This window comes from Plectropomus leopardus, chromosome 17, assembly GCF_008729295.1.
Source record: "Plectropomus leopardus isolate mb chromosome 17, YSFRI_Pleo_2.0, whole genome shotgun sequence".
Classification (NCBI taxonomy): Eukaryota; Metazoa; Chordata; class Actinopteri; order Perciformes; family Serranidae; genus Plectropomus; species Plectropomus leopardus.
Genome location: NC_056479.1, coordinates 4,201,036 through 4,214,559, shown reverse-complemented (window position 1 = coordinate 4,214,559; position 13,524 = coordinate 4,201,036). Strand labels below are relative to the sequence as shown.

General features: G+C 39.6%; 1 protein-coding gene across 4 annotated transcripts in view; it reads left to right on the top strand.

The window, feature by feature from the left end:
• Positions 1-13,524, top strand: part of hoxb3a (homeobox B3a) — a 49,791-nt gene that overhangs the window by 23,163 nt on the left and 13,104 nt on the right. For 2 of the 4 annotated variants that reach the window (XM_042504530.1, XM_042504532.1), the window contains exon 2: positions 9,484-9,550. The gene's annotated coding sequence lies outside the window, so the exon portion shown is untranslated. Of the gene's footprint in view, positions 1-8,032; positions 8,070-9,483; positions 9,551-13,524 lie in introns of those variants that run through there. The other 2 variants (XM_042504531.1, XM_042504533.1) reach the window with 2 other exon arrangements.

Genomic DNA, 13,524 nt, shown 5'->3' with positions numbered 1-13,524 from the left:
ACAGGCAGCCACAGTGGCTGTAGGTCCTGAAATTCAACATCCATCTTTGGTCACACGATTGGATACGCAACAACAAAAACTCCTGAAAAAGATGTTCAGTCACTGGACAGGGTGGCTTTCAGAAGCCATCCAAACCATCCTATTATAATCCTGCAGAATACTCAGAAGTTAGTGCAACTGTCCATGGGGCTGTGGAGTACATGGTGTGAGCAATGGTGTATTACGCAGGTATACAGGGTATACCGACCTCTTTTTCTGACCATCAGTTAAAAAGCCACTGCAGTATGTAGGAGACCATACCCCAGCCTTCTATTATACCTTTTTCCACCAACATTGAACAAGTTCTCCTCCAGTTCCTGCATCTAAGTTTGAACAGAGCATCAGAGCATTTCTACCAAAGATTCATTGTTTCCGAACCCAAAAAGTTGGTTACCAGCTGGAACCAAAAGATGTCAGGTTTTCCTTGACCTGAAGTTTGAACTGTGATGACATCTATGGGTGTGTCATGTTCTAGAGGTTGGATAAAAAGGCAAAAGGAAAAGGAAAAAGACAAAAAATAGGTGCATTAAGTAAAGAGTGTGCATTCATATTGCATTCATATTGCATATATTAAAACAAATATCTATCATAACAGAACAAGAGGTTGCAGTTAATCAGCGTGATCTGCCATCTTGCTACGGTGTACTCCTGTTTGACATTGTGCAACACCTTCCATTGATGATACATCTTTGATTACAATACTTCTGATTGAAAGTCTTGAACAGAACCAGTTCAGGAACCAGACATAATTTGGTGGAAATGGGGTATATGTAACCTGCCCATCTACACACAACTCATCAGTTACCTCTGCACTACTCAGAATGAGCAACTTGCCACGATTCCTCCTGATTCCTTCCTTGATTGCCATACACCTTTTGTCCCCTGGGTCATGCTGACCCCACCCTATTTTGACTGGTATTTAAAGCATATTGTATAAATTGTCAATTAATTCTGTGTTACACCTTTAGTCTTACTTCAGTCCAACCCATTACTACACATTTTTTCTTTCGTTTTGGAATTTAGAGCCAATAGACCTTGTTTACATAGGCATAAAAATACATATTTTGATAGCAAAAGATTTCATTTGGGGTGAGATTGACCCCAAGGACAACATCAGGGTTAATACAATCAACTCTCAGATTTTGAATATTGTAATACTGTAAGTGTTGTCTTTTCTTGGTTCTAAAGACTGCATTACAGTAAATTACTCTAATTTTCTGACCCACTTTTCAAGCTGTCTTACTATTTGCCTTTAACCACTTAGTAATTATTGCCACATTACTAATAGTTATTTATCAAAAATCTAATTGTGTAAATATTTTGCAAAAGCACCAATAGTTAACCCTAAAACAATGTCGTAATAACGATATCAAGGTGTGTGGTGTATATATAAAAAAAAAAATCAGAATATTTTTTGACTGACTGACTGAAACTCCACCAAGCAGGCAAAGTCAGAATTATAGAAACACTTTGTTGCTATTTTGTTGTTGCAACATAATGTGCTGACACAGTCTTCACTTTGAAAGCAATATTTTAAAAACTGTTTAGCAACTTTATTTTAACGTCAGAGCGAAGACAGAAATGCAACTTGCCCTCCACAAACCTTTCCTCTCCTGATTTCTATCTAACACACACACACACACACACACACACACACACACACACACACACACACACACAAAGACATACACAAGCAGTCACATCCATCCCTGTTCCTCCAATGCCTGACAGACTTGGTGAGCTTGGCACTTTTCATGGCCCAGGAGCAGAAAGGGCAAATTTGACCCCCACTCTCCACCTCCCTCTAACCCCCCAAACACACACTCTCTCTCTCTCTCTCTCTCTCTCTCTGTTCAAAGTAATCTCAAAAAGTAACTTTTCTCTCTCTCTCTCTGTCTCTCTCTCTCTCTCTCTCTCACTCACTCACTCACTCACTCTCTGTCCTTCTCCTGGCGTCAGGGCTTTCTTTGAGTTTGAGGTTAAAGATTAGCATCTCTGATAAAGATTAACTCTCTGTCAAAGGAAGGCGCTGATGGCATGAGTTTCTGGTTCAGGACTGTTAGTGACATGGGGGGCAAGCTCTTCATGGAGATGAGCGACCCGGCCTGCGGCAAGACAGGAGGGTAGACACCGGGCTAAAATGTTGGCTCAGTAGAACATAACCTAATGCAACATTTTTTCTGCATGAAGAAGCAAAATGATTTTGTTCAAAGTAATCTCAAAAAGTTAAGATTTTTTCACATTTCACTTGATGTAAAAATGGATTAGTTGACCCCACAAAGACTGGATGTTTTTATTAGAATAATGTTAGACTTTTGCTAGACAACAGACATTTTCTGGTTCCAAGTCTCCTTGAATCCACTTGACTTCCTAGAGGAGTGGTACTAAATGATGGGTCGGGGGACCCCTCAGCGTCCTTTAATGGAGCTCTCCAGAATATGGGAATTAGTTTGTGATTTTTACCATTTAAATCATGATTGAAGTCAGCCCAGTGTGACTAGGAGTTATAAAAGTAACAATTCTGATCCAGCCCGTTCTTATTCCCAACTCATCAAAGTGCATTTCTTGGTCAGCAATGTCAGTATCAGACACTGACGCTGGTATAATATGTCAGTGGGTGGATTTAGTTTATTCCTTGACAAGTAATGTGGCCAGATGGCGTTACTTCATAAAGCAAGTCAACTGCACCTCTCACAGCAATTTGATATGCTGCCGGACAGGGTTAGTTTTAAACTGCCAGTAACAGCATAATGCAAGGAGCTGCAAGTCCCTACAGGGTGGGGTTGAGGATGGGTCAAACAAACGCCAGACTTTCACCCAGGAGCCCGCCCGTCACTTCCCATATGGATGTTAATCTAAACCTAACTACATGCTTTTGTTGCACAAGAAAATAAATGTAAATACAAGGTGTTTACCAATTTTGTAAGTTCATGTTGAAAAAGACCGTATGCATCTAACAAGCAGAAACATTATATTTTCTGTGAAAATGGAAATGTATTTTTAAAAGACACCAAGAGGTGATTTTTGACGAGTCGGGATGATAATGTGTTGTCTGATCATAGGTTTCTCTTCTTCCATGGTTACCCCCTCAACTTTAGTTAAAAACAATAAAATTCCTGTTTTTTTCAGATGGATGTCCCTCAAGCGAGATCACATGGGTGTCTGTATTGTGAATCACTTCAGGGATCCCTCATAAGGAAATGTTGAGAACCACTGTCATAGACTACAATAACTTACTAAAGTCGAAGTCCAGCTCTAATTATTGGTAAATTTGTCCATGATCCGTGCAAACTCTCATAAGAGCATGAAATGGGTGGGATTAAAAGCCCGTGGCCTACTCAAATAACTCTTTTTGTACACAGGATGAGCGTAATGCCTCAGTTATGTGTCCACAGCCAGAAGCAACGGAGTCAATAAGTAGATTTATTCACAAGCTGAATGAAAAGAATGCGTTCACCAACATATGATGCATATTATAACAGCAGACAATGTCGTTTCCTCTAAGCATGCTTCAGCTCCCAGCCTGGTGTGCAACACATGTCAATCTGTTAGATGTAACTAAGAAATGTCAGTCTTCAGACACACGACCATGGAGGTTGTGTAATTTAGACCGGTTATGAACTGAACAGCCTACAATGTGTACTCAGAGTTTCTCATGAGTGCACACTGCTTCACTTTACAAGCCTTTACAATAATATCCTTGTTAAGAATGAAAAGCTATGATTTTGTTACGGTTGGTAAGTTTCAAAACAAAGTTGTGTGTGGAAGTGGTTTGATTTGAGGGTTTATTTCTCTTGCATTGGATTGATTTGATTTGTGCAAGCGTACTAAGTGATAACTGGGTTTATAATGGTGAGTGCTAACCCCTCTGAGACCCACACTTTAATTAAACAAACAGAAGCAGAGGCTCACTCATGGTGTCTCTCCCTCTCAGTCTCTCTCAGCGGTGCATATCTGCTCTCTGGAATACGGTGTTGAAACTTGCGTGTCATTGGCCCAAAGCAGGAGGGGAGGAGATGAAATGTGTTGCAGTGTAGGTTTGTCGTCGCTTGCCCATTTGGTGTGGCTGTGTCGACGGTGTTGGCGCTGCATGGCCGTTCAAGCTCATTACACCTCAAGGAAAGCTTTAAATGGACTTGGTGAAACATGTATGGATGGATAGTGACTGATCTATGGTGCTCAGGTGGTCCAAAAAGGTCAATATTTCTACTAGTATAGTGCTTGATAAAATAATCTTTGTAAAAGTATTGCAACTTTTTTCCACATTTAAAAAAAAAATTGTTTATTGCCTGAATTGATCAAATTCGAACGCGAAGGTCTAAAGAAGTGGTTGTTTTTTAAAGAAAAACAAAGCCAAAGTGAGGAAGCAGAAAATGGTTGCCTGATATTAAGCATTGACAAGTCCATTTCAATCTTCAGTTTGACACTTTGTCCACCTTAACTGATTTTCATTGAGGAGGGGGATTTAATTTTCAATTACCAATATAGAACCCAACATACCTGTCTGAATCGAATGTCATTTATAGTCCACACTGATGCATAACCATGCTGACATACCTGTTTTGTCGAGGTTTTAAGAGTGGAGCAGAGTGAAGTAAAAACAAACTCTGATGTCGGCGATTTTGAGAAGACGTGTCCATTTTCCATTTAGAACAGCCTTAACAGCAGCATATAGCACTTGTCATTGCTGTTTTTACTTATTTGTTTTAGTACACAGCTTGTCAACAGCTTAACAACCAACCAGTGGCTCTGATTGGCTAATCAAGTGACATGTGATATGCCTTGTTTTTATAAATATGTCTCATGATATTATGAATAGGGTATGATGCAACTTTTTCTTATAGTCTAGCTTTAATTTAGCAAGGAATTGCAAGAAATTGGAATACTGAATCATAATACTTTTATATACATAATGAATTGCAATACTTACAAAAAGGCAATAAAATCCCAATTAGCACCCAAGTATCATGACACTATCAAACCAAAAGATTAGCCCATCCTCGCAGCCCTTATATCTAGAGAACTTTAAGAAAAAGCAACTTGCACACTCGCACCCAACGTGCCCTCATACAACAGATTATATGATATGCTCTAAATTAGCATCCCATGAATGAAGTTATGGTGCTTCCATCTCACTGGAACACTTCCCTCTCATCTCTGGTCTGTGCATTGATCACATGATCGCAGCCTCCCCGAATATATGTAGGTCATACAAGAATGATTTGCTTAATTTATATTGTGGTGCATAAATTTTCATAGCAAAACGTACGATCAGTGCGTGGAAACTGCCTGCTCGCACTGTGCCACAAAGGTTTGATAAAGTTTGGATCCTGCTTGAATGTGCTTCAGGTCAGGACATATTAAGAGAGACAATGAATTAAGCAAAGGTAAACAGAGACCTCCCATGCTGTTTCAACACAACTTGGTTTTTGTTAAGGCAGCTTGTTCACCTTTCAGTGAAAAATTCTTTCAATTGGCCTGTTACTGTTTGTCAAGCATTGTAGGTCAAAGTAAAAGCTACTGTAAAATGTCCTAACATGTAGAGGGTAAAAAATGTTTGTGAATTCGCCACCTGAAGTGAAAAACTCTCATATAATGTCAGCCACGAATGTGTGTATGTTTGCATGTGTTAATATTTTCATTCGTGAACCAACATATATTTTAAAAGCACATGTGCTTTAAATTGACAGCTTTAGCTATTTGGCTTTTTTCCCATTGATGTGAGTTTAAAACCGAGAGTTCAGTTTCTGGGGAAAGTAACATGATAAGTCCTTCAAACTTAAAGCAATGATAAGCATGGATATCAATTGTGAAGAATGTAAGTGGCCAGAAGCCCATCGATGTTGCCGTACATGACGTCATATCTGGAAATTGTATACACGTGGGGGATGTGTGGTCAAGAAATAGTTTGTTTAAGGGCATTACAAAAGTCATTATTATTAGAATTATTATTATTATTACTACTTATTTCCAGTTGTACTGCAACGAGTATGATATGCAAGTGGATGGCACCATTTTCTAACAACCATCCACAAAGTTGGTTATTCAGTTTTTTTTCTGCATATAAACTTGGGTCGTGTTCTCCAGCAAACTACATGGACTGTAATTAAAATGTTGACTAACTGAACTCTAACAGATGTACACTAACATAAAACAATGCATTAAATGGTCCTAATAGTTACAGAACAAACTCAATGATGAACCACAATTCTTAGATGCAAAAATTTATTTTGGATGATAATACTTAGTATTATTAACATGATATGCTCTTGTGCTGGAGTTATACACTGGGGTCTGCAGTTTTACTTTTTGTCTCTCCTGTTGTCAATGGCTGCAGTTTCACATCAGCAGCAACAAAAAGAATCCTTTTGGTTTAGACTGAGATGTGCCTTCTGTAAATCCTGTCCGAGGTTACAGGTTTAATGATTAAAGCATAAAAAGGTACATGAAAATGGGATTGTGCAGCACTTTGCCAGTGGGTTGATCATTAAAGAACTGAGCTATTGCTCCTCGGGGTCAAAGGTCACTTTTGGAGAGCTGTGTGCCAATATATCACTGTGAGAGTGCTTTGGTGGGGGATTGCAGCCCCTGTGTTGAGATACTTGTGACTACGTCTGTAAAGCAACAGCCCTTTTACTGATATGCTGGAGTTTGCGTGTGTCTGTTGTGTTTGAAAATCTAAAGTCAAATAAGTATCAGGACACAGAAAAGTTTAGCATAAAACTTTTAGATCAAGCTGGAGAGCACACGTTTATACCCAACACACAGACTTTGATAGTGAACATGAGTAAAACTGTTCTGAAAAGGAACGTGTGTGTGTGTGTGTGTGTGTGTGTGAGGGCTGAGGCAGTCCGGTGACAGCACCACCAGACCAGGCAGAGATAAGAACACAGAGTAGTGATAACGTTTGTTCAGGTCATGTGAGACTTTCAAATGAAGCTGCAGCAGTGAGTAGAAACATAAATCCATCCATCATCATCGTACGTGTTTGCCTTTATGAATTATTAAGTAAATATATAACATCTCAAAAACTGCACACACTCAAGATCCAGTATGAGAAACTTTATTTATTTGCATAAATATAGCTGGATACATTTTTATCCCATCCATTCATGTCCCAGGAGTCTAATCCTGCTGTCCACTCACTTAGTATGCATTCTGTTCAGTTATGCACTGACAGACCCTTTGTTGCTTCTACCTCTGTTTCTACCATTGCTTCATTCTTACTTTCAAATTTTTACTTCACCCATCCTGCACTGTAAAATCTGACATGTTGATCTCACTTAAAATTATCTTGGAAACCAATTTACTGAGTTTTGTGTCATTGTTGCATCTTAACCACTATAATAACTTTGTTCTTTCTAAGTGTTAGCAATTTTGGTAAACCAAGTTAATCTGAGTTAATCCCAAGGGGGATTTTGTAAATACTGAAGTTGGGAGAGTTGCAAGTTCTGCTTTGTAAGAAGGTGATTGCATCCATCAGAATACAGTACAGTAAACTTGGTTGCTGAAATTTCTTTAATAAAACTCGTCATTTTTAAGTTGCAACAACTTCACAAAATAACGTAAATATTTTAAATTTGAAGTAAATTTAACATTAAATTTAACAAGTCAGTACAAAAACTAATATTTTCCTTTTTTTTTCAAGGCAATCATTTGGAGTAATATCAATTTGTCAGATTTTAAAGCCTGAGAAAAAAAAGCACTCATCATTGTTTTAGTTAGATTCAGAGTCCTGATGTTTCATCTGAAAGTCCCCCTCTCTCACTCAGCCTCCCCTTACACTCAAAATTTGGCTCATCAGCTGTTCTGTGGCTCTGGAGGCGGCCTCCTCCCTTTGTCTCGGCCTATAGGCTAGCTGGCTAAGCTAGTCGGCCCCTGCATTACTTTCTGGGCAACTTTAGACTAGTCCACTCCTGCTCCGTAGCTCCAAATATCCGCCTAAGCCGCGGGGCTGAGGGGGGAACACGGGGAGGAAAAGCTGGTGTTGCTGCAATGGCGAAGGGGATGGACGGCAGCCAGAGCTGTGCGTGAGTGCATGGACGGAAACAATACATAACTTTATAGTAGTGGTGGTTTAGGTGGTGATGGTGGTGCAGGCTGGTACGGGGAGGTCGGGGAATCCTCCCGTTTGATTTATGTGTTTTGGGTGAAGCTGTCAGGAGCGAGAAACAGAAGCAGCGCGCGCCACAGATTTTATTCCAGCGCTTTAATAAAATATATCCGCCGCTATGCAACAACACGGTCAGCGCATTTCATCCTGCGGTCGTGGATGCTGTTATACTATTATGCCGTTCACCTTTAAACACTGTTTACCACCGCGTGCAGCAGTGGATGGATGGATGGATGGATATCTACCGGCCAGGATGCGCTCTCCTGTTCTGGGTGCCCAAACCCACTTGAGGATAAGCGGGCAATAACACTAAATGTTGTCTTGGATTTGTGTTTTCTCTCTGAATGATGCTCCAGTTATTTATGGGCTCCGTGGATGCAGAGCTGCTGGCAAACAGCTGGTCGCCTTATGGGGCCGTTTCTCTTTTTCCTTTGCGACCTATTTTTTTTTTTTTTTATCCCTGTCGAGCCGTTTGGTGCTTGGATACATTTCGGACGTCTTTAGGAGTCATCCTTATTGTGATTGTTGTTACCCATTGTTTACCCACTATTAATGCAATGCGTTTATATGTGTTAGCGTAACAATTTTTACAATGCTTTGATTTATATTTCCATTATTATATGGAGTTAGATTCAGAATCAGGATTTAGACGCACCCCGTACATGTAGTTCGTTGATAAATATTTACCGTTTTAGATATTTAATGTACTTTTGCCTTGACTTAATACATACATCAATTTATGTGTAAACATTTTTAGAAAAGGTTGCCGCCATTAGGCCTGTTGGCCTGTTTATTATTTTAGTGTCTTTATTTTTATTATTTTATATTATTATTTTAGGATTACACTGTCAAACACAGGCATGCTGTTAAATTATTACTATTACTACTCCACGAGGATATTATTGTCTCAGGTTATTTATGGATAATTTAAAAACATTTTCGATTCTCTCAACTACGAGTTTTTAGTGCATTACCAATGGAAATGAGCGCCATTTTTGCGTGTAAATACTACAGACTTCCCCAACAGCAGGCAACCCAAATCTGAGATTCCCACAGTTTTAAAAAACGCAGTGAAGACGTTGTGAAAATAATGATGTGTAATATGATAACCAGAATCAATAACATGTCAAATCACTCCCAGCCTGCCTTCATCCCTCTCTCTGCTCTTATTGCTTTTATTTCGGGATTGCACCGGGAATAATTTAAGGTCAGCAATACCTGTCAGCGGTCGCTGCCGTTCGATTAGACTACAAGAGGTGTGTGCTCTGTATCGGATTTTAGCAAGACCTTTTGATTGCATATCTCTATCTCTTTCTCCCTTTATGCTGCAGTTCCTAGGAGCTTTCTGGAAGCCGATTCCTTCCATCAAATCATCGGGAAATAAGAGGAAATCTCTCGGTGAGTCCAATACTGATTTTACTATATTTTTGTGATGATAACGTGTGTGCAGCTGCAGTGCAGTCGTTATTAAACCATGGTGAGTGTGACAAAAACGCTGACAAAAATGCCTTCGACCAATGTCTGTGTTAATTTGCTTCTTTTTTTTCAAGTTCAGATTATCACTCATCTAGTTTTTAAAACGCATGTCTTAGACGGTGCTATATGGCCTATATATATTATTTTTATTTATTTATTATCTTTTTTTATTTTGTCTGCACCGTATGCAAGGCGTCTTTGTATGCCAATCTCTGCCATATGCTTCATTTTTGTCATATAGGCCTACATGTATAAGTGATATTATCAATATTATTCTAATAACCATAATATTATTCATATTATTATTTTTATCATGCGGTATAATTGGAATTATCACGGCGTGCCATTTCACCGTTTACAAAAACAGTGCAAACAAAGTGCAAACTTAACGTTCACGCAGATTAATGAACACGTGGAAAGTGATTTGCAGTAGGTTGGAGATTTTGTTGCAATAATGCATGATTCGTTTATTTTGTTTTCTTTAAAAATGGACTGAAATGTGTAGAAAGGTACAGCCGGGTGCGTGCGAAATCTTGTGCATGGGTGTGTGTATGTGTGGGTGGTGTAATATCATGTGTGACACGTGCTAATGTAATATAATCCAGAGGTGTGAAGGACAGTGTGGTGACCGCGGGTTACAGCCGCAGCAGGAGACACACGGGGGTCAGTTCATCATTTCATAAGACAGTTATTAAAACATCAATGCAATAATAACCTAAATGCTACACCAGTTATTATAATAAGATAGGTCACAGCTGAAGAATTGCCTTTTTTCATTCACACCACATAAAGAAACAAACACAACAAATAATTCTTCATTCCTCATTTGTTTTGAGTGTTTGAGCGTTGGCATTTATAGCAACACAGTGGTTGGGCCACAGTAAAACTGCGTAAAATATGTTTTAAATCCCGTAGTCGCAGGAAATTCCTTTGTGTCATCCTCAGTGGCCTACATATCTGAAGTCCAGAGGGAAAAAAAAGAAAAAAAATGGAAAGAGGATTTCCATGGCTCTGAAAGGCAGAGAGTTTCAGTTGTGAAACCCAATATCCGTGACTCAATCCGAAACACGGAGCCGCCGATGCGCGTCTTCCATCCAAGGAAAATAAAGAACTGCCATCCCTTACAAGCACCGGCGTGCTTTTACAAGTCAATACACACATGTAATCCTCCCTGCTTATTTCTTCACATGTGCAGTCTCTTCCCACACTGTTGCTGAGTGGAAAAAAAGACAGACAGAGAGACAAAAAAACAGCTGATTAGTGGTTTAGTTAATGAGTAAATAGGTTTTTCAGCAGCAGTGAGCAGATCCTTCAGTCCATACAAAAGATGGTTTGAAGGAAAAGTTGCAGACGGACACATTTCAGGCTCCCACCTTCCACCTACACGGAGCTCATCCTCTCATTTCAGCAGCCCACAAGCGAATGCTATCTGTTTTAAAGTTGGGCTGTTTACACACGCGCGCGCACTCTCTCTCTCACACTCACACACACACACACACACACACACACACACACACACACACACACACACACACACACACACATACACACACTCTGCTGGGTGCGAGAAAACTCATAAATCTTACGTAGCCATAAACGACAGGGGTAGCGTCCTGAATAATAAAAATAGAGAGAAGTGAGAGAGAGCTCTACACACACACACACACACACACACACACACACACACACACACAGAGAGAGAGAGAGAGAGAGAGAGAGAGAGAGAGAGTGGTGGGGGCATAAAAAATAGTCAAGACACCTTTATATTTTCATTTCCATTTTGGTCTCAGCTCTCAGCGTCTCTTTCCTTCTGGGGTTTCTTGTCACTCTTTTTTTGCCTACTTAACCTCTTTCTTCAAATCTTCCTTGTGTTTTCTTCCTTTAAGGAGACCTGGAAGTGAAACATTTTAAGTTTCTTTTCTCGCCATAAGAGCAGCTTATGTCGTATTCTTTAAGCTCTTGTTGATTTGTTACATTGTTGCTGCTGCGTGTTCCTTTTCTGTCAGTCTCCTTCTTTCCACTATTGAGCCTACTTTCTTATTTTATTTAGCATTTTCAGTGCATAAGTAGCAGCAGGGGGAGACAAGGTGTTGAAAAGTTAACAATACACACTATATATCTAGTTTCCACAGGGAGGATTGGAATGGGCTGCAGCCCCCCAAAGTAATAATACAAAACAAAACTACTTTATTTCCTGAAAAATGTAGCGGGAGACAGTGACAGTCCTTGTAAAAAAAAAACATCACGCTGCCTGTAAAATTTTCACCAAACATTAAATAAATTCACCAAATCGCCACTAACAGATGAATGACAAGTAATCAGTTATACCGCCCAAAAGTGTAGTAAACAAATAGCATATCATCAGTCACTAACTCTAATACACCTCCAAATATTTACATTTGTCTCACTTGGTGTTAAGATTGCAGACGTGAAAAGATGTGTATTCAGTGTCAGCCATTAAGAATTAAACATCCCATGTTATACAAATTTTCAGGTGCGTATTTTCGGATATAGCATAGCATGCTGTGATGTTTTAATTTTCAAAAATCACATTCATTCATTTGACATTACTTTTTATAGTAGTAGCCTATAGCTGTGACATCACAAACTCACGGAAATCTTGACGGCTCATTTAAAATCCATTTCTGAACAGAGACTGTGTGGAGTTTTCTGTTGATTGTTTTGATACTTACACAGTATTTTTGAGCACCTGTATCTGTTTCTATTAAATAAGACATTGAAATCTGACTTTTTACAATCTGGGAGCTTTAACATTGCCATCCAACAGAGAAATATAAGCGGTGAAGACATTATGAAATAAGAGATGAATGGTGCTATCAGCTGTTTGCTTTAGCCTCTTTAGTTTGGCATGTTAATAATAATGTTCTCACATGACGTTGACAATAATAATACAGCTTCTGTGCCTGTTGGCCTATTTATTAGACTGGTTATCCTGTTTTATATGTTGTGTTAGATTGAGCCTGTTGCTTACTTTGACTGCAAAATAGTTTGATGTTACAACCTATAATTTTAATTTACATATTCTAAATAAAACACTAAAATACTCTACAGGCAAACTCAGCAAAAATGACTGCTAACCCCTGATTGGAAAATTAAAGGTTGGCTTACAGGCATACTAATTGGCCTACTGATTGTCTGAGGCTGTTATAAGATGTTTTGGGCCTAGCAGACTATTTAAGAGAGTATGGACTATCCCATCCAAACAAGGCCAATGCTGTTTAAACTGAAGATTGTTGACGACATCGTTTTATATTAGTCTACATAAACGTTACCCCAAAGTTCCACTGGTGAAAATAGCCAGCTGTTGGCTGTAAAAACATAATTTCTTTAAAAAAAAAAAAAAAAAAAACTAAATAAAAAATGAAATTGCAAAGACTTAATTTTAAGCTAATGGCGACACTTTAAAAGTAGCTTGTAGTCCAGTTGTGAGGACTAACAATAGTGCCTGCGTGTTTCACTTTCAGCCAGTGAAATTAGCATAATTTGTGAGTGACGCTGAGCTGTTTGATGGGGGAATCAACGCGCCCGCGAGTCAAGCCCCGTTATTTCCTCCGTTACACCCCCGTGAGCGTTGCTGATAACCGGGCTTGTTGTCAACAACATACTGAGATACTGGGATACTACCACCACAACTACTCCTACTAGCTGCTGTTGCTAGCCCTGTGGATTTAACCCAACATAGCCTCCCAGGGACCGGGGCAACGCGGGAGCACAGCCCCAAAGACAGAGAGGAAGACGCGGAGGGAGAGAGGCAGGCGACCCGGGGAGACGGAGAGAGGAGAGGACGGAGAGGAGGCATTAAAAGGAGGGCGAGCAACCACCCAAAAATGCGATGGGGTGACATTTTGTGTCGGACTCGCTCCTCGTGAGGCTGT